The sequence below is a fragment of the Vombatus ursinus genome, unplaced genomic scaffold (assembly GCF_900497805.2).
Source record: "Vombatus ursinus unplaced genomic scaffold, bare-nosed wombat genome assembly UNPS02014841.1, whole genome shotgun sequence".
In the NCBI taxonomy this organism is placed as follows: Eukaryota; Metazoa; Chordata; class Mammalia; order Diprotodontia; family Vombatidae; genus Vombatus; species Vombatus ursinus.
Genome location: NW_020954619.1, coordinates 28,290,444 through 28,314,077, shown reverse-complemented (window position 1 = coordinate 28,314,077; position 23,634 = coordinate 28,290,444).

The following is a 23,634-nucleotide window of genomic DNA, read 5'->3' as shown; positions in this document are numbered from 1 at the left end:
CAGCATAAGGGAGTAAGCATTTGTATAGTACTTATTATGTGTCAATCACTGTTCTAAGTACTTTACAAATATTATCTCATTTGATCCTCACAATAACTCTGCAAGGCAGGTGCTGTTATCCTCATTTTATGGTTGAGAAAACTGAGGCAGACAGATGTTAAGTGACTTGCCCAGGGTCATACAACTAGTAAGTTTCTAAGTCTGAATTAAATAATAATTAGGACATATCAAGAATTATTAGCTGATCTTCTTGGGCATAAAAAGACTATGATAATATTCTTACAAATCTGTTTCTTGATTTTCTCACCTGTTTCTTTACAGGTTGGTCTATAGTTGCCTCACATAAGTATATTATCTTAATATAGCTAAGCTCTGATCATGTTACACACAGACATAAACACACACACAGACCAGTGGCTTCCTATTGCTTCCAGGATCAAATACAAAATGCTCTGTTTGACATTCAAAGCCCTTCATAACATAGCTCCCTTGTACCTTTCCAGATTCTTATACTTTATTTCCTGAGAAGCATACTCAGATCCAGTGACACTGGTCTCTTAGTTATTTCACAAACAAGACACTCCAACTCTCTCTCTCTTGTTTCCAGGCATTTTCTCTGGCTGTCCCCCATGTTTGAAATGTTCTCCTTCTCCACTCTGACTACTGAATTCCCTGACTTTCTTTAGCTTCCAATTAAATCCCACCTTTTACCTAACGCCTTCCCCAACCCTTCTTATTTCAGTGCCTTCTCTCTGTTAATTATTTCCTATTTATCATGTATATAGCTTGCTTTGTATATATTTATTTGCATGTTGTCTACCTCATTCGATTGTAAGCTCCTTGAGAATAGTGACTGCCTTTCGCCTCTTTTTTTTTCAATCAATAATCATTGATTAAGTGCCTACTGTGTGCCAGGCACACTAAGCTTGATATAATTAGCTAACATTGATGCATTTCTATCTATATGGTTATAAACTTCATCCTATCAACTCTCAATCATATCCACAAGGTCAAATGTGACTTCCTGCTTTAGGGTCTCTACTTCACATTGTTTGTTACACGTTTTGCATATTTTTATATAAACATCTAGAGCCCTGGATTTTATTTATACTTATTTCTGTGATTTTGCCTCCTATAAATTTCTAAGGGGTAGGGACGGGGGTCTTATTGCCCTTCTGCTTCCTTTGTGGTAACTATTCTCTAGTAGTTATCTAGCAGCATCTAGTTTGCTAGAATCCAGTCATAGCCTTACCATGAATAGGCATCGGGAGAGAGCTCTAGTGGAAGTAATAAAAAATTCAGAGAATGTAATGTTGAAATTTGGTTTTCTTTTTCTCCTTTTTCTTAAATATGTATTTATAATGTGTAAATATGTCGATGCCTTCTATAAGTATTCTTTACTCTTGCTTTTGCTTACGGCAGATTATATTCTTGAAATACAACTTATATGGAGAAATTAATCAAAATTAAAGAAAATCTTAATGCACCTAGAGGAAAGAGTCTAGAGTTAGAAGACTTAAGGGTCTAATTATGGCTTTTTTACTAAGTTCCTCTGTGACCATGAGCAATTCATTTAATCTTCTTGGTCTTCAGTTACTTTTACCTATAAAAAAGAGTATAGCATATGATGTGAGCTTAATAAATTTTTACTGGAAGGTCTTTGTTCAAATGTGACACAGAGAGACCCATAGACATCAAAAGGTACTTACCCAAAGTCATGCAGTAACCTTGGGATGGAGTCAAAAGTAGCACTAAGTGTTCCACTCTATTGTTCCTTTCCTTATACCACCTAGACTAGACCTGTGTCTGCTCTTATTGGAAACAGCACTATATTCTGTGATCTGCTATTAGCCAAAACTCTCCAATTGGCATTTATATACACCTAAAGAATGGTGCTAATTGGTGTTCATAATAATGACCCTTGCAAAAATTCTGCAGTGCTTTCAGAATCATCAGAGAGAAACTAAATCATATGAACTAAATAAGATTTATTTAACACTTACAGTGTTCTATAAGTGCTAGGTTCTGGAGATACAAAAGCAAAAGAGAAATGAAACTGCTCTCAAAGATCTATGAATCTAATATATTAATTTCCTCTCCTTGCACCCTTTAATTTGTACTTAGTATTCAGTAAGCATGTCAGGTAAGTTTTGGAGGCCTGTATTTCACCGTATTCTATTTCTTGGAAAATGCATCACTCAGGAATAATCAATGTTGCTATTCACTAAGCAAGGGCAGGAAGATGACAAAGTAGAAAGAGCACTAGATCTGGAGTCTAAAAGAACTAAGTTCAAATCTGGCCTCAGACACTAACTACAAACTGAGCAAGTCAGTTAACCTTGTTTGCCTCAGTTTCCTCATCTGTAAAATGAGCTTGAGAAGGAAATGGCAAACAACTCCAGTATTTTTGTCAAGAAAACCCCAAATGAGAGCCCCTTGAAAAGCAAAGAGATCAAAACAGTCAATACTTAAAAAAATTAATTCAGACTATTCACTGGAAGGTCAAATACTAAAACTGAAGCTTAAATACTTTGGCTATATCAGAAGACAAGTCTCATTGGAAAAGGCTCTGATTCTGGGAGAGATTGAAGGCAAAAGGAAAAGGGAACATCAGAGGATAAGATGGATAGATGGTGTCATGGGAGGAACAAACATGAGCTTAGACAGACTTCAGGAGACAGTGGAGGATAGAAGGGCCTGTTATGCTATAATCCATGGGGTCATGAAGAGTTGAACATAACTAAATGACTAAACAATAACCAAAACAAACAAATTAAGCAGAGTTTCTGATTAATCAGAACCACTAGTACCTCATCATCATTCAATCAACAAATATGTGTTAAGTACCTACTATATTTGTAAGTACCTACTAGGTTTGAGAATACAAATATAATGAATAAAGAATCCCTTATTGTAAGGAGCCAACATCTTAACATGCTAGAAACTATATAATAATTCAAAGTAGATGTCCAGCTTTGGAATTGGAAGCTTCACAGCCAATACAAAACAAAGGATAAGAGAAATGGAAGATATTATAAGTGTAAGACTGGAAAAGATAACATTTTCCTTCTTCCTTACTTCTCTTGAACCCCAGGATAGGTCAATTTACAAAATAATGTTATAGGTACGTTTATATTAAGAAGGAAATATTAGATACTACCACAACCTCCAGACTGTGTTGATTAGGCTCTCTAAAAAGAGGGGCATGGGAGAGAAATGGGTGGACATAGAGCACAAGCTTATAAGGAAGCACAGCAAAGAACTTCACTTTGCAAAGATGTTTGTGAAAACACTAGGAACAGCTAGGTGGCACAGTGGATAGAGCACTGGCCCTGAAGTCAGGAGGACCTTAGTTCAAATCTGGCCTCAGACCAAATACTTGACACGTACTAGCTGTGTGACCTTGGGCAAGTCACTTAACCCCGATTGAAAAAGAATTAAAAAAAAAAAAGAAAATACTAGACCAGATTTTCCAAATCTAGTCTCTGAGTCCTAGGCTAGGACCCATACCTTGTACCTGGTTTGGAATATGTTATATCTGGTCTTTTTAAATCTGATCACTGAAAGAATGTTCCAGACCTAGCCTGGTCATGGAAATATGAACTTTCTCAGGATTTCTCCACTACCTTTTTCCTACAGAAGAAAAAAAAAGTACAGGAGACATTTTATTTTATTTATTTTTTAATTAATTTATTTTGATTTATCAACAATCACTTCCATATGCTTTTGAGTTTAAAATTTTTCTACCCCTTCCTCCCCATCACCCTCCCCAAGACAGCACATAATCTCATATAGGCTATACATATACATTCCTATTAAACATATCTTCACGTTAGTGATGTAGTAAGTAAGAATTAGAACCAATAGGAGGAACCATCAGAAAGAGGAAACAAAACTCAACAGAAGAAAAAAAATAGCAAATAGTATGCTTCATCTTCATTCAAACTTCATAGTTCTTTCTTTGGACGTGGAGAGCATTTTCTATCATGAGGCCTTTGGAGATGTCTTAGATCCTTGTATTGCTGGGAAGGGTTAAGTTTATCAATATTAGTCATCACACAATGTGGCTATTATTGTGTACAACACTCCCTTGGTTCTGCTCATTTCACTCAGCATCAGACCATACAAGTCTTTCCAGGTTTTTCTGAAGTCAGTGTGTTTATCATTTCTTATAGCACAATAGTATTCCATTACATTCATATACCACAACTTATTCAGTCATTCCCCAATTGATGGGCATCCTTTTAATTTCCAAATCTTTGCCACCACAAAAAGAGCTGCTATAAATATTTTTGTACATATGGGTCCTTTTCCCATTTGTGTGATCTCTTTGGGATATAGTCCTAGAAGTACTATTGCTGGGTCAGAAGACATTTTCAATAACACGTTTTACTGAAAAAAAAACATTGAGCAGTAATGCAGCAAGAATAAGAGAAAACAGAGGGACAGCTTCAGTGACAGATTGTTATTTTAGAAATGAAAAGAATAAGAGGAAGGCCCACAACATGTTGACCAATAGTCATAGAGAAATTAGGGCAGGGATTCTTAAACTTGTTTGTTTCATGAACCTCTTTGACAAGTTAGTGAAGCCTTTGGACCCCTTCTTATTATTCTCAGAGTAATATTTTTAAATTCATAAGAATATATAGGATTGTAAATGAAACAAATGGAAACACAGTTATCAAAATATGTAAAAGGTAAACAAGTTTTTGGACACCAAGTTAAGAACCATTGGCTCGGTGGAAAACATGGGCAAGGAACACATATACAAAAGTATAAGTGTTGTGATCTGCTCTGGTAAAGTGAGTGCCAAAACTGATAAACCATCATATTCACCAAATTACTAATGTAACAATAACAGTGCTGACTTCTGAAGATCTTTCAAATGTTGAGCAATGGACCTTGCCAATCATTTTGACAGTTTCCTTTACTTTCAATGGAAAATTTCTTTGGGTGTCCATATTGATAAGATCAGAGATTCATGATAGATTGATATAAATTGGTGTGCATGCACATGTATGTATATGTATGTATGTGTTGTGAAAATATAAAACTAAAGAGAAAATATTTATTTTATGAGGGGAACTGAATTTAACATTATATGTTGTTATTATGCTACTATGCAAACATATTCTGCATCAGGTTTCCAAGTTGAAAATTTCCTTTGTAATTAGCCAAGAAGAGTCCCATTTTCTGGAAGACCTAGGCCTGGGTCTCTCAGGGTTAAATAAAATGTGGTAGTTTTATATTTTCTGTATGGTGAAAATCACATTTTATAATCTCACTGACACACTGCAGGTTATGCTACTGAATAATGACACGCTTGCTCTAGGTGTGAATAGACTTTCAGCATTACAACATCCAATCCCTCAAAGGCAAGCTTTATCCCAAAACACTCCTCCCAGCTGAGATGAACTACTATTAAAGTAACCAAGAAGAATAGACCCCTAAGATATTTTAATTAATGGTCTGATGATTATAGTTTCTATGCTTGTGTTTTCCTCATTATATTAATATGAAATTGACACATGTAATTGTAGTCTGACTTTTTGAAATAGATTTTTTTTTTGTATAATGGCAGAAATTGAATTTATACCATAGTACTTCCTACTTTTTGGCAAAATAAATTGTATCCTTAACTACTGTAAAAATGCAAAATTTCTGCTTCTTATTTACAAATCTTTCTTTGAAAACTTCTTTTCCTTCTAAAATCAATAATTCTATTTAATCTGATAAAAGGAACTTTTCCTTTCACCAATATAATTTTCTCACCTTAGGGTAGGCAAAGTCATTCTTCTTTATAAATTATACTTACCACTTTAAATTCCAAACTAAAGTGGGGAAAGTCAAAAGCAATGCTATGATAAATCTTTAAATCTCGGGGAGATAAAAGTATTGATTATAATCATGCTATTTGAAATGTTTGTTTCCACTCAAAAAATAAAATGAGATAAAGAAAGTCTGCTGATAAATTAGTTGCAAAAGTAGTTTTTTTACTGATATTTTATACCAATTTTGGTCAATTTTTCTTCATAAAATTAAATTTGCATTTAATATTTCAATTTTTAATATCTACTATGAATGAATGTCATATAAAAATGTAAACAATGCTTATTTTCTTCAGTTATTAATTTATCAACTGAAAATCATTCAAGTAAGCAGGTATTCTTCAATTATTTGGATATTCAGTTGCTTGGGTTTTGTAACACTAACAAAATGCACAATAAATAATGTATACATTTGGATTGTTCATATAAATTATTGATGTGACATTTTTTTCTCCTTTCCTACAATCCCAATCACCTACTCAGGCCTCACCAGACTAAACATTTCCACTTATTTTGACTTATTCTAATATGGCATGATTTTCGATTATATTATATCCTGAACATTCTCCTCTGAAAGGAAGGAAGGGAAGTGAAGGAAAACTTATTAATTATTTATGCAGGAACTACGCCAAGTGCTAGAAAAGCAAATTTAAAGAGAAAGACAATTCCAGGCATCAAGAGGCTTACATTTCAATATAGGAACAAAATATAAGGGAGTAATAGCCCAGGGAAAGGAATTTTGGTTAGGGAATTCCTCCACATCATCAATATCCTTCACTGACTTAAGAAAGACATGATGAAATATTTGGGCACATAATTTTCGGGGGGGGTGGTAACTGTCAATTGTGTAGTTGGAGATAAGATGAAAATTTATGAGATTATAAACATGTTTTTGAACTTAAATATTGCTGCAGTGGATAGAGCACTGACCTTGAAATCAGGAAGATATCATAAGTTCAAATCTGGCCTCAGGAACTTACTAGTTGTGTGACCCTGGGCAAGTCAGTTAACCCTGTTTGTCTCAGTTCCTAATCTGTAAAATGGTCTGGAGAAAGAAATGGTGAACCACTCCAGTATCTTTGCAAATAAAACCCCAAATGGAGTCATGAAGAGTGGACATTACTGAAACAACTCAACAAGGAGTACTTAATTCCAGAAATATATTCCATGATGTCAGTAAGAAAGCCCTATATTTTATTCAAAAATTTTTTTAAAAATGACCTTAACTGGGATGTAAGTTTTTCATTTCCTATCCCATTAAGAAGCCTGATTTGGAATCATTGATGTCCAAATGAATTGTACATCAGCAATCAAAGACCCCATGCTATTCACTAATTTTGATTGCTCAGTTGTAAAAAGTTACTGAGCAGCAGGCATGAATGAAGTCTACTGTATGATGCTGCAGTGAAGACAAAGGTGTAATACTTTGATCCTCCTTGACAAGTATTAAAAATGTCCATAAATCTTTGCTTTGGTTAGCATTTTCCCCTGGTTGTTGTACAGGTCAGATTTTATTAACAAGGTGTAACTAATTCTCTTAAAATCCAATTACATTGGCCAATGGCTATAAAATGCTTGAGAGTCTCCTTGTGGTAACTAATTAAAGAAGATTTTCATAGAGGGCATGTAGATGTTTCCTTATATTGAGATTAACACAAAATATGTGTTCAACTATACAATACTTATCATCACTAGGATATAAAAGTACACATTATTACTAAGATGTTTGGACAGTTTTATTTTCTCTAATGTATCTTTTAAATGACACAACCTAGAAATGTCACCAATGTAAAACCAAAAGTTAAACAAAGGGTGGGGGGAGAGAAAAATGTCTTTTATTCCCATTGGATTCAACAAACATTTATTAAGATCTCCATATGTACAAGGATGTGCCCTAGGTGCTACAGATACTCAAATATTCAAATAGACCACATCTTCATAGGTTCAGAAGGTTCTTCCATTGTTGCAGATCATACTGCTTCCCATGCCTGCTCATGCTGTGTTCTTGCTGGTATCCTCCCAAAAGTTCATCCCAGGAGGTCCACTCAATCTACTAGAAGTGCTCCCTACTCTCTCTTGACATTGAGATGGTTCCAGTAGGGCACTCTAATTGTTCACCTGTCATATCTCACTCTTGACACAGGACCAGTCCATCTTCTCTTCTTATAATACAATTATTTTATTATTCTTTTTACTACTTTTCTGCAGATTCTCATTGGTTGTATATCTCACCCTGTTCACACCTAGTATGTGCCTCTTTACTTTGCTTGCTGTATTGCTAATTCTTAGTTCTTCAGAGGCAGTTTTATAAAATGTGTTGCTGCCATATAGCAATTCCAATAATGTTAATATTAAAAAAAAAAAGATGAGTCTTCCTTTATGAGAAATTAAGGGCCATTAAGGCAGCTAGATGCCAAAGCAGATAGAGGGCTAGACCTGGAGTCAAGAAAGCTCATCTTCCTGAGTTCAAATATGGCCTCAGACACTAGCTGTGTGATTTTTAATCCTGTTTGCCAGCTTCCTCAGCTGTAAAAAGAGCTGGAGAAGGAAATGGCAAACTACTCAATATCTTTTCCAAGAAAACCCCATAAGGGGTCATGAAGAGTCAGACACAACTGAAATGACTGAAGAACAAATTTATGACTTTATGCTTTTATTTGTCTTACATTTAATTTAATATTTATTTGATCCTAATAGAATAGGGATTCTAATAAGAAGATATGAGCAACTGCTTAAGGGAAAGAAAATTTCTCCAGTTTCTTAAATAAATAATATTTATTATATATTTTATTATATTGTTAATTAATTATTTAAGTATTAATCTGATATATTTGAAAAGGTGGGTGGAGTTCTAATCTTAATTAATGAGGCATAATTTAGTAATTAAGGAAGAAATATACTCCAACATTAGTATTCGGGATAGTGAGAATGAACATGGTAACTGAGTCAGAAAAAGGTTACACAACTTGTCCAGAGTCATACAATGAGTATCTGAGGCTAGATTTGAACTAAGGTTTTCCTTACTCCAGATTTAGTGCTGCATCCACATTGGAATAATCTTTCTCCTGATAATTTGATAATTTTCAGGTGGTTGGAAGGTGTGTATTACATGTGTGTATGTATGTGTGGGGGGGGTGTCCTAGAGGAAATATATAGTAGTCCAAAATTCAGGGTCAGGATTTGGTGAAATTTGTTCAATAAAGCAGATGGGACAAAAGAAACAAACAAATGAATGAATTAAAAAGCTTCTTAATTTACTTATTAATCACAACAAAAATACATGTAAGAACACAATAAGAATATATATGTACAAATACACACACACGTATGTGTGTGTATGTATATAAGTGAGGCTCTTCTGGTTCCTAAATTCCCAGTGGGACACATCCAGGTTTGTAGCAACAGCATCTCCCACAAGAGAAAGTCATCAAGCCCAAAAGCCTGTATCTCCTTCTTTACACTGGGGTCCATCAAAATTAGCCAATTAATGAAGTGCGGTTTCCTTACATAATTTAGATTAGAAGGGGCTATGTATTTCTACAGAACTAATACCTAATTATAATGATACCTGTATAGAATCCAAAAGAATAAACATTTATTAAGTACCTACTATGTGTTAAGCACTCTTAAGTGATGGGGATACAAATAAGAAAAAGGGAAAACAGTCTTTTCCCTCAAGGATCCCACAGTCTAATGAGGGAAGACAACACAGCAAATGAAGCTTAAAAGTCTGTGGAAGGTAGAAATGTGAAAGTGATATGTGTAGTTTATGATAATCTTGCAACAAATACTGTACACAGTGAATTTACATAACTGGCACATGGAAATCTTTTCCTGTAGAATAAAAGCTTTGTGTTATCACAGATTGGGAAACCTGTGGGGTATCAATTAGTTTATAATTTCAGTTGCCTGAATAAATTGATTTTGTCACAGTTAATTTTCATCTTTATAAAAGTAGTGTGGCATAGTCAGTCAGTCAACAGACATATGTTAAATACCTAGTATGTGTTAGGCCAGGCAATGCACTAAGCACTGGAGATATGTAAAAATATGGAAAAGACAAGTCCCTGCCCTCAAGAAGCTCACAATCTAAAGGGGGTCAAATAAGCAAACAAATATATAAAAATAAACTATATATAGTATAAATAGGAAATAATTAAAAGAGGGAACGCATTAAAATGAAAAAGAATTGGAAAAACTTCTCGTAGAAGATGAGATTTGAGTTGAAGCTTGAAGGAAGCCAGGGAAATATCCCTTTGCTTTCCTTGAACTCAGTTCTGTCCTGTGGTAATTGTAATTCTAATACTAGTTATTATCATTATTATTACCACAGGACTGAGTGTAATGAAAATGTTTATTATTATTATTATATTATATTATATTGTTATTATTATATTACAGCAAAATAGTTCTTTTTGAGATTATTTCTGTATGAACTCTATCAAAAAAGACCAGAAGAATGAGATAAGTGATGATAATCATTGTTAATGATATTAATTGGCAAATATAACTCTTTAAAATCTGCCAAGTGATCCACCAATGTGATTGAAGTCCTATAGTAATTCTGTAAGGTAGATGCTGCAGGTCTTAATTTTCTTATTTTGCAGCTGAGGAAATTTGAGCTCAGAGAAGTTAAGAAAAAAACAAATATACAGTATATAAATACATTTTACATAGTACATTAAGATTTACAAATAACTAGAAGAAACTCAAATAATAGTGATTTGTATGTATAAATCAATATAAATACGTGTGTATGTGTGTGAATTCAACAAACATTTAGGTGCCTTTTGTGAGCCAGACTCTGTCCTAGATTTATAAAATCTTGGGTCTGAGGTCAAATATGTGATTACTAATTATTATTTTATATTTACATTATTTATATTATTTATTTATATTGTATTTTATAATTCTATTATTATATTTATTATTATTAATAATAATAAAATGAAATAAAAGTGAAATAATTACTGCCCTCAAGGAGCTTGTGTTCTATTGGGGAGAAACACTAAAAATATACTGAAGAAAGAAAAGAAAAGAAAAGAAATATGTATGTGTACATATATAAACAAGATATATAGAAAACATATATATAGAGAGAGAAGAAAACTATATTTGTTTGTGTGTGTGTGTATACATGTATACATATATATATAGATATATACATTTAGGTGTATATGCACAAAAGGAAAACTATATATATATATTTATATATATTCTCTTCTTTCTGTATATGCATGTTGTTTTATATATACATATATACATAAAATTTTTATATATGTACACATACATAAAGTTGTATACATATAATTTTCTAGCAACTGTACAATCACTTTGCTGCATTAAACTAATCTATGAGTCTCAGGTTAATAGATTGAAGATTTTAAATATATCTCCTGTGTTTGTAAATATTTCTAGTTGGTGAAGTATCAGATAATATATCATTTACTCTATACAGATTTTCACCGTAAGGGGATTTGACTTGTATAACAAATAGAATGGAAAGCATTTGATTAAAATCCAAAAATGTGTAAGGAGTACTCAGAAAATTAGAAAATTGAGATATCATGCTCTTTAGCCAGTTAATGAGAAGCAGGAGGAGGAAGGGGAAAGGGGGGAGGGGATTTTGGAGGAAGGGGTTGGGTGGGGGAGGAGCATCTAGTAGTAGGAGAGACATTCAGAGAAATGCAATAGAAGTATAACTTATTTTTCTAATTTGAAATTTTACATATGGTAACAGCTATTGTTAAATTGTCCATAGCTAATTGGCCTTAATCTGAAATAGACAATTAAACATGTTCTGGACTATTAACCGGTTCATATTTTAGATGTTTGCCTAATTAGACATTTGCTAAACTATTCATTTGCATTTGGTTAATTCGTCTGCAAAACTGTTCTGTGATTTTTGAACTGTTCTCCTATTTATTTTCTTAAGTTATTTTCTGAAGGACATGGAACAGAAAACACATGATCCACCACATAATTTCTACATTGATTTTTTTTCCTTGTCTACTAATTGAATAATGAAAAAAGATGATTCAATAACTGAATCAAAAAAGTAGTCCACATTTACTTGTTATATTAATGTTCTTCTTTTTCAGCATTTCTCTTGAAGCCCAAAATTATTACTTTAGTCAACCTGTTGCCAAAAAAACAAAGATTTGAAATTTATCTTTTTGTATTTAATTTGTTTTCCTCTCCTGTGTACTATCAGTGGACTTCAAACTCAGAAAGATTTGATAGGATGCTAAAGAAAATTTTCTTTGCATAAAAGCTATCTGTAGTCATATTCCCAGTAGATTTTTGTTGTCTGCAGGTGACCTTTCTTCTACTTTTACTGCTGTCTTGAGAGGAAAATAATATTTAAACCTAGATTTATTCCTCTATTTCATGAGATGAATGATTATATATGACATTTATAAAAACTTAGAAAAAAAAACTTAGCCATGAAACTTGCATTTGTTTTGACAAAAGGTAGAGGAAAGCATTGATTTCATATACTACTGAAACTTCTTAGTTTTCAGGAAGTCATTTTCTTCATAGATATAATTAAAATATAGCATGATTTAATGTGATTAAACAGATCTTTTTTTGGATTCCATCATGCATGCATTAAAATGAAAAATTGTATTATAGATACAAATATATGAATGTGTGTGAAACATATGTGACAAAACATGTGTATGACCTTTTAATCTTAATGATAATGTGAGACACTATAACTCAAAAAAGTGAGAGAACTATAATTTTATGATGAACTGAGAAGTCATTTCAGTTACTGAGTAGCGAAAGATTATTTTGATGAATTTATTGATTTTTCTCAGAAGGAAATTGGTTCTAATGTAAGAGCCTTTAACCTTATTTTAAAAAATGTTATCATGAATAGCAAATATTTGGAGACCATCAGAATTCTGTCAGAATAACAATTCCAGTTGGTATGAAAAAGAGAAATATAATATATATTGAACGAAGATAGTGAGGGAAAGATTTAATCCCTGTGCTAATTGGATTAAATAAATGTTTTAATTTAAAAAATGAGTATATTAAGGTGAATTGCAATTTTGTATTTTTGTAAATTAAAAAAATATATATATTTACTTTTTTTTTTCTTTATCCTCCAATGTAGTCCTTCTCCAATGACTTACCATGGCATTCTGTGTACTTGGAGGTAGTACCATTGGAGCATAAGCTCTGAAAGATCTGGTCAAACCTTGTGAGTCTGATGATAAACTGTGTATCTGTCATTATCAAACCAATTTAGCTAAATTAAAAGAAGCACATCAACAAAAGAAGATAAAATCTTGGCCAAAACATGCCAAAAGCTCCGGCCATCAGTAGCAGTATCACAACTTTGTTTTCTGGGTAGCAACAAATTGAAGGTTAACAATGTTTTAGATTAGAACTGGCTGTTCTGGCTAAGGATTACTTCAGATTACCAAACAAACGTATGAAAGTAGAAGACAAGGTGTTGTTATTCAGTCATTTTAGTCATGTCCAACTGTTGCTAACCTTAGGCTTAAGTGAATTGCCCAGGGTCACACAGCTAGAAAGTGTCTGAAGCTAGATTTGAGCTAAGGAAGATGAAACTTCCTCACTGCAGGCCTAGCACTCTATCCACTGCACCACCTAGCTGCTAGATGACAAAGAACCCAATGTGTAATGTTTAGGGGTATAGGTGTTGCTGGCAGGTTACTGGAAATTTTGTTTAATATCAAGGATTGTTCATCTTTCTCTTTCTGTCTCTCTCTCTCTCTCTCTCTCTCTCTCTCTCTCTCTCTCTCTCTCTCTGTGTGTGTGTGTGTGTGTGATAGAGAGAGACAGACAGAAAGACAGACCAAGAGACAGAGAGAGAGACATTGAGAGACAGAGACAGAGACAGAGACAGATGGGCCCTTTCGGCAGCCTAGTGAAGCCTATAGAGTCTTTCTCAGAATATTATTTTAAAATGGGGGATAAATTATATTAAAATACAGTTATCAAATAGTTTAAAAAAACATTTCATGGAGCTCATGTTGAGAATCCCTATTACTGATGTACTTGCCTATTTTGAAACTAAACAAACAAAAAAAAAAACTAGGTAGATGAGTTGAATACCCAAGTGCAGCCTATGATCCTATGTGTATTCCTGTCTCCTAGTCAGCTGGTTCAATTTTCTATCTTGACTCCATATAGGCCTTAATATGTAAAATCATATTAGGCTCTTCATTTTAGCACAAAGAGCTCACCTTTGACCCTACTTCCCATTAAGTTTCTTGTATCACTCTCAATTTCATATGATCTAATAGTGAATAAACATTTATTAAGTGCCTCCATGTCATAGGCACTCTGCTAAGTAGTGGGGATCTCTCCCAAAAAAACCATAAAAAGTCTCTGATTACAAGGAGCTCACAATCTAATGGGGCAGAAAACATGCAAACAATTTCATACAAAAAGGTCATACACAGGATACATTGGAAAGAGCAAATAGAGTGATAATACAATTATTAAAGGGGATTAAGAAAGACTTTCTGCAGAAGGTGGGATTTTAGCTGAGAGTTCATTGCTGTGGGGGAAGCCAGGAGGCAGAGACAAGGAGAGAGAGAATTCCAGGGATGAGACCAGCCAGTAAAAATGCATCATGTCAGGAGATAGAGTGTTCTATGTGAAGAAGAGCCAAGAAACCAGTGTCACTGGATTGCAAGGTATATTGTGGGTAGTAAAATGTAAGAAAAGTGGAAAGGAGGATGGAGACAGATTATGAAGAGCTTTAAATGCCAAACAGGATTTTATATTCAGTCCCGGAGGTGATAAGGAAACACTGGAGTTTATTGAATTGGAGGGTGACTGGGTCATATTTAGGCACTTTAGGAAGATCAGTTTAACAGCTGAGTGGAGATGTGTTGAGTTTAACATATCTGCAAAGCATCCAGTCTGAAACATCCAGTAGGCAGTAGGAGATGTGAAACAAGAGGTCATCAGATGGTTTAAGGCTATATAACTAGATTTGAGAACTATCAGCAAGAGGTGATGTGAGTCCATGGATGCTGATGAGATCACCAAGTGAAATATTGAGAAAGAGCAGAGAGAGTAAAGGACAGGTGCCTATGGACCATCTACCCTTAACAGAGAAGACCTAGACAAAGGGTCCCACAAGGGAGGGTAAGATAAGTAAGAGAATCACGATATAGCAGTATCATAGAAACCTAGGGAGAAAATGTCAAGGATAAAAGGATGGTACATAAGATCAAAGGCTATGGAAAGATACAAATTCTAATTTCTCACCTGGTTGCACCATCTTGTTTTTCTCTAACTGACTGCTTCACCATACCCCCACATCAAGTTCCTCTCCTTTTCTCTACCCCCATCATTTTTAGCTTCTTTTTTTTTTTGTTTTGCTTTGTCTTCCACCATTAGACTAAAAGTTTCTTGAGGGCAGAAACTGTTATTCTTTTTTTGTATTTTTATATGAAACTCTGCTTACCACCATGCCTGATACATAATAAGCACTTAATGTTTATTGACTGTTATTAACAAATAGGACATCATTGCTAACTTTGTGAAGAACAGTTTCAATTAGATTTGAAAACAATCTGAAGGAAAATATAGTACCATTTTAGTATAATAATAATAGCCAATACTTATTATTCTTAAGGTTTAAGTTTTACAAAAAGTTTACATGCATCATCTTATTTGATCCTTACAATAATTCTGTGAGGGGGGCATATGGGTGGCACAGTGGATAGTACACCAGCCCTGGAGTCAGGAGTTCAAATCCAGCATCAAACACATAACACTTACTAGCTGTGTATCTCTAGACAAGTTACTTTAATCCCAGTTGCTTTGCCAATAATGATGATGATGATGATGATGATGACGACGATAATTTTGTGAAAGAGATGTTATTTATTTCCATTTTATAGCTGAGGAAACTGAAGTAAGGTCACATGAAACTGAGTAAGGTCACATGACATGCCCAGGGTCATGAATTCATGAAGTCATGTCCCACTGACTCCATCTAGTACTCTATCCACTATATCAATCTGTATCTCTAATATAGAATAAATTTACTGAGTGAAATCAGAATTTAAAAGTTACTGTATTAAAACTTCTCTGCATCTAGTGACCTAGTGAGCTCCCGATTCATTTCACAACTTCACTTTCACCAAAAGAAGAAACATACTTGGAAGCCCTCCACAGATGAAGTACTAGGAATTTCCCACTGATTTCAGAGTCATAAAAAGGGGAATAATATATTCTCACTGCCTGACTTCATTCTGATTGCCATTGGTATAGCAACTGCTTCTTGGCTAATCGCCAAATTAATTCTGGAGCCAGAATATCACTGGAGGTCCCTCAAGATGTCTTGAACATTACTCTGTGCTTCCCCAATATCTTGTGGTCCCACAAAACTCATGCTGAACACTCATCACCTGTGCTGCTTCCTAGACAGGATTTTGTGTATATTGGTGGCCTCAGCCTCTCCGGCAACCTCATATCCCAAATGTCTGGTGTGGTACCCTCATCTGCTTATTCCAAGTGGTTTCCTGGCCTGTGTCCAAAAAGCTGTGAGTCCCTTGTTTTCAACTGACCTGCTCAACTCATAAATGAATGACTCATAGTCCAACATGGCCCTTTATGACAGATGAGTCATTTCACTCCCCACTTCTGTTCCTGTGGCAACTTAACAAAAGTGGCAGGGAACACATGCAGCTTGTCATAGCCAGGGGTTACATGAACAAACAAAAAATAAAATAAAGTGACAGATTGGATGAGACATCCTGTTTCTCTTTTCCCAAATCCTTCCCAATCTGTTCACTCAGAAAAGGCATTTGGATAAGTCCCCACTTTTCTTTCAATCTCCTTTGTGTAGGTTTTCAGAGGAAAGGAATTCTTCCCCTCTGAGGGGGAAACACTCAGTGTTCATTGAGGTTAGGCTTCACATAAATTCTTTCTTTTTGTGCATGAAAAGAAATTCTTTTTTAAAAATTTAAGCACTTTTTAATGTGGCTTGCCTATCAAGATGGCTCCCTGATCTGAAGCAAATGTTTGGAATCCTAATTTAAAATATGTTTATGATCTACACAAAAAATTAATGAACCCTTCAAGAAACACACAATCTTGTAGGTGGAAGAGACTTTAGGGACCAATTAATCTTGTCATAGAAGCCAATTAATCTTGTCATTTCTACTTCTATAATATTTCTTGAATATGTTCTTCTCTCTACTCTCACACAAGTAGCTCAGGTTCTCACTACCTCTCACGTCTAATGCATACTTGAATAAGAATCCCGAGCAGCAAAGGCAGAACCAAGATGGTGGAGTTAGTAGGAAGCACTACAGTAAGTTTATCCTCACAAATTCTTTCAAAAATACCTACTATTCTGGTACTGTTTATACCAGAACAAATACTGCAGGGGAAATCCAAGGAGGGGGAAACTCATGAGTTACTTCCTAACCTAGGCCAGCACAGAAACAGAAGCCTGAGGCCTTTGGAGAGATTCTGGTCAGGAGCAAGTGGTCTCACTCTATCATCCAGGTAGAGGTTTGCCACCAGGGCAATAAGAGATGCCAGAGCCATACTGGGATACCACAACCTCAGACAGGATGCAGCAACAGGTGCCAGCTGGCAACTTTGTTAATCACTACCCCATCCCAGATCCCAGATCCAAACAAAGAAGGGAGTCAGACAACACATGAACCTCACACTTATGTGAGCTACTCAAAGCAGGGAAGAATACACATATGCACACGGAGTTGGGTACAGAAATACAGTTCATTCAATGAGAATATTGAAGGGAAAGTAGAAGAGAGGATTAATGGAAGAGTAGATTAAGGGAGGCAATTATTTTCTCTTAAGCAAAACAACTAGAGATGTATAAAAATATTTGTTGTTTTGTAAGGGGAGAAGGAGGTTGCAAAGAATAGGAATCTGAGATAATGCCCATCAACTGGAGAATGACTGAATAGGTTATGTTATATAAATGTGCTAGAGGAATAGTTTCAGAGAAACCCAGAAAGATTTACATGAACTGATGCTGAGGGAAGTGAATACAGCCAAGAGAACAATTTATGCAATGACAATAATATTATAAAGACAAATAAGTTGGGGGTGAAATTGAGACTGTCATCAATGAACCACAGTTCTTGAATACAATGAGATTACATGTATATGTGTGTGTATATGTATACATGTATACATATATACACACAAGTATGGATATATCTATATATATGCATATATTATATCTATAAATATTGTGTGTGTGATGATGATAATATTTGTAAAGCACTTGACACAGTGTCTGGCGCATTGTGGATACTTAATAAGCACTTATTATTTTCCTCTTCTCTTTTGTATACAGTCAATGTAGAAATTTGTTTTGTTTGATTATATATATTTGTAATGGAAGTTTTGTTTTTCTTTTGATTTGAATTGGGGGAAAAAAGAGGTGGGAGGGAGAAAAGGCAAATTTTTGCTGATTGAAAAATTTGAATAAATTTTTTAAATTTAGATTTTTAAATTAAAATTTTTTAATTTAAAAAATAATGAGCAACAGAGGAAAGTAGTATTAGTAGCTAAAATATGGTGTTTGGTTTCCTAGTTGTCTGCAGATTTTAATTTTTCCCTTACCAAGTTCCTCATTACCGTTGATAATTGGGCACCAAACTATACATGCTGCCAAAATCTAGGGAAATCTGTCCTAAAACATATGTGGTCTATCTATCTATCTACACACACACACACACACAAACATACATAAACACATGTATGTGTATGTATGTGTATGTATATTTTATATACACATAAAATACATATATATACATGCATGTATATACATGTATATTTATGTATATATGTATGTATATGTATATATGCATAGTACTAATCAAGCCAATGAGTTTATCAGGTTTATTACATGCCCCTATCCATGAGCAGATATACATGCTTAGTAGTATCATTTTTTTAAGTAAGCAGCAGCAGTACCAATTAAAAGCACCTATAATAATAATAACTAGCATTTATGGAATTCTTTTATGTTTATAAAGCACTTTACATAGGTTATTTTATTTGATTATTTATTTGATCTCTTTATTATGTGCTATGCATTGTGCTAAGTGCTAAGGATACAAAGACTAAGCAGAATGATAAAGAGAAATGTGCTCCTTATCTTGTCATGAGTCATGTTATTATAATCAGGGGCTTCACTGAATTAACTCCCAGACAACATAACATTTCAACATCATAACTTTTTTTCCATATCTAGATTAAATATTTCCTGCCAAAGAATCAATGAATATGAAGAATTCAGAAAAAAAAAATATGGAGAGACTTGAATGATCTGATCTAGGCAGAAGTTTAGCAGATCCAGAAGAAATAATGTAGACAAGTAAGACAATAATACAAATGAAAATAACACTAAAAAGCAGCTAAATCAATTGTAATGACTAATCTCACCACTGGGCTTTCTCTATTTGCAATTGGGGGATAAGACCCAGCCACCAAACTCCAACAGTCAGCTCTGTTTAAAGTCTTCTCTAGGGCAAGTTATTTCTGGGGCAAAATCCTCTCCACCCACTCCACCTCCAACCTTCTCCAGACTGTGCCAGTCTCTACAGTCTCCTGAAAGTGCTTCCAAACCTTCTCCTGCTCTTACCTCTTATGAGTTAGGTCTCCCAGTGTTTCATAGGACACAACATTACCTTGCTTACTCCCAGGTTGGACCTAGAGTGAGGACCTTGAATAATTTAAGTATTCACCTCTCTGCAAGGATTGATAATCTTCTTGGACTCATTCTTCACTGATTAGTATACTTTCATTCCCTATATTCTTCCCATTGTAATAGTTCCCATTGAACCCCTGACTGTATAAGAAGAAATCCTGCTTCCTAAACCCAATTTATAGTCTGATGCACCCATGCCTCTAAACCTTATTTTCTCTTCCAAATGTATATTCCAGATCTACCCACCCTTTCCACTGTGCCTTCCAGAAACTGTTCCATAATTAACAAAGTTCCTTTCATCATAATCATCTTCTTTTCTCATTTTCCATCTTCTTGCACTCACTGAGACTGTACTTTCTCCTGATGACATGGCTTCTCCTGCAGCCTGTCTCATACAGGTTACACTTTCAATTTTACACTGGTCACAGGGGTTGGAGGAGGAGTAGGGAGCAGAGTTGGAATACTTCCTCTTTCTCATTGCCACTTCCAGATCTCCCTCTATGACTGACCAAATTGATCACACAATCCAGATCCTGGTGGCCATGTTCTATCAGCCTCCTAGGATGTTCTTTTTTCCTCAATGCCTCTCCACCCCAACTCCTGCTCTTATACAAGGTAACCTCAACATTCATGTCAACACTCAAACACTCAAATTCCCCAGTTCCTCAATCTATTTAATTCCCAAGATCATCTCTACTCCACTTCAGTTGCACAATAGAGATGGTCATAGTCTTGATCTTACTATCACCCACAAGTATTCCACTTCCATGTTAATGAACTCTCAAATTGCTTTATTAGATGATAATATTTTACCATTCCATCTTTTCCTATACCTGAACACTTAAACCTTTTTCTTAAACCTCAACTTGACCTCCATTCCCAAAACTTCCTCAGTTTTAATTTTTCCCCTGTTCTGTATTTCTGAACTGTCCAAATCCTCCTGCCTTTCCTATCTTCAATATATGAATCAATGTGATTACTATAGCAGCTAGGTGGCCCAGTGCTGGGCCTGGACTCAGGAAGACTCATCTTCCTGAGCTCAAATCTGACCTCAGACACTTCCTAGCTGTGTCATCCTGGGCAAGTCATTTAACTCTGCCTCAGTTTTGTCATCTGTAAAATGAGCTGGAGAAGGAAGCTATTACAGTATCTTTGACAAGAAAACCCCAAAGGATCACAAAGAGTTAGACATGACTGAAATGATTAAACAACAATATTATGTGCCAAGCAGGCACTTTGCTAGGCAATGAGGATAAAAATATGATAATGAAGTAATCCCTTCTATGGAGGTGCTTATATTCTGAGGAAGACTTCAAGGACATTCATGGCACATATAGAATAAATACATAAAAAGAGAATACATATAAATAAACTCAAAGTAGCTAAATAAGAAGTTTAAGAGGGAGAGCCATGAATAACACTATTTTTCTTTCCTATAAATTATCCCTTGATACATAGAAACAGAATCCTGGATAGACCAGGATCATTGATTGATCAAATATCATATTTATTATGCTCTTATGAATATACAAACACATATTATAGTAGTTTCCACTGCTATATCCCATCCCACCAATGGATTTTTAATTAATTTCATTTTTCATGGAGAAGAGAAATAATCACAGTGGGCTTTAGTTGGGAGTGAGGAACCTTTGTTCTAATTAATTCCAAAGATCAATTTACCCCATCTCATTAAAAATATACACAAAAATCTCCTTCCCACTTACAGCTTCATTCTGGCTATGACCAGACCAACTCCCATATTTTGACCCCTTGGTGAATCAGTTCATCTTTCAGTTCTCCCCTGTTCTAGAACCCCTCACCCCCTAATCTATTCACCAATCTTGCCTTTCCAAAGTCCAGCCTTGTACTATTACTCCAACCACCTACTTACTTCACTCTTATATACATGCTACTGAACACGCTCTGAGGAAATCACAAAAACATGCTGACTGGTATGTTACAAATTTATCTCACCTATTCTTTTTTAGGTCCTATACTCCTCCTTAATCAATATTCTATCTCACTCTCCGTAGTGGATGTTCTAATTCTTTTCACCTATCCAAAGATGCCTACACAACCCTCCACCTCCGCTGCTAAGGATTTCTCTTCACACTTCTCTAAAGAAATGGGGATACTCAACAAAACCTACCTTTTATCCCCTCTTCCATCACTTACTTCATTCAACCAAGTTCTCCGTGATCTTCAACTCTGTTTCCCATGAAAATCTGGAACTTCTCCTTGCCAAAGCAAACATCTCTTCATGTACCCTTAATCACATTCTCTCCCCTCCTATCTTCTCGAGTAGATTTCCTACACCATCATCTTCATGATCTCTCATTGATTTTTTATCTCTTTCTATGTACTGGCTGCTTCCATGCCGACTACAAATACTCCTGTGTCTCTCCCAACCTTAAGAAGCCTTCAGTTGATCCTACCATCTCTTTCAGCTACTATTCTATACCTTTGCTTGCCTACCTAGACAAACCTGAGGAAAGGTATATACTAGGTACTTCCAGTTCCTTTCCTCTCCCTTCTGAATCCTTGGCCATCTGACTTCTGTCTTCTTCAAATGAAGTGTCCCACTCCAAAGTTGCCTGTGACTTCTTAATTGTCAAATCTAAAGACTTTTTCTCAGTTCTTGTTTTTCTTGACCTTAATCTAGAATTTGACGCTGTATTCTGTCTTCTAAGTTTTCATGAAACTGTTCTCTTCTGGTTATTCTTCTACTTGTTCATCCACTCCTCAGTCTCATTTTCCTGCTTTTCTTCTATAATGTCTCACTAACCACAGGTTTCCATCAAGACTTTATCTTGGACTCTTATTTTCTTTCTATATGACCTTAGTTGGTGAGCTCCCATAGGTTCAATTATGACTCAATACAGATAATTCTCAAACATATATGTTTATATGCACACATCACACACATACAGCCCACAATTAGTGGGCACAACCTTGACAAAAATTCCACTAAGAAGACTGAGTAGTCAGTAGGAGAATCAAGAGAGATGAAAGAGCAGTGTCAGAAATAAATAAGATATATAGAGAGACATACACACATATGTACATATATATGTGTGTGTGTGTATGTATGTGTGTGTGTATATATATATATATATTATACACATATGTTATCTTTTCTGAGCCCCAGTCCAGAATTACCACCATCCTTTCAGATATCCCAAACTGGATGCTACAGAGGCACCTCCACCTCTACATCACAAAACAGAACTCATTATCTTCTTCTCTTTCCCAAACGCTACCCTATTTCAAACTTCTCTCTTGATGTCAAAGCCACTATCAAAATCAAATGCACCCAAACTCACAACTTCTGTGTCATCCTTAATGCCTCACTCTCATTCACTCCACATATAGTCTTTTGCCAAATCTTGTCATTTCTGCCTTTACAATACCTGATATACAGCCCCTTCTCCTACTCATGTAGCCACCTCCCCCTACCCCATTTTAGGTCCATATAACTTCTCATCTGGACTATTGAGTAGTATAGTATTGTTCTCCCTGACTTAAGTATAACCGTCTTCCATCCAGATATCAACATGATTTCCTTAAGGCACAGTTTTGAGTATGTAAGCCTCTCATCTCTTCACCAATCTCAGACCAACAAACTCCAATATCTCCTTATTACCACCAGGATTAACTATACTGTCCTATTTGGCATTTAAAGATCTTCATAACCTAACCCCTTCTTATCATGACTTTCCACTGGCTATCACCCACTGTTTTGCAATGATTCTCAACTCATAGTTTCCCTCTCTATTCCTTCAATTTTCAGTTTAAATTCTACCTTTTCCTGAAGGACTTTTACCCTTCCCCAGCTTCCCTTCTGAGATTATTTTGCTTGTATGATGGTTAGACAGACAGACAGATAGCTAGATAGATAGATCTAGAATGTAACAAATCTATTACCTATCAATCCACCTACTTACCTATCCAGATATTTAAATGATGTTTCCCCACTTGAAATGTGAATTCCTTAACACAGGAACTAGTTTTGTCTTTCTCCATCTTCTCAGCACTTAACCCATTGCCCTGGTTAATATGTTGTTGTTGTTGTTGTTGTTGTTGTTGTTGTTGTTGTTGTTGTTG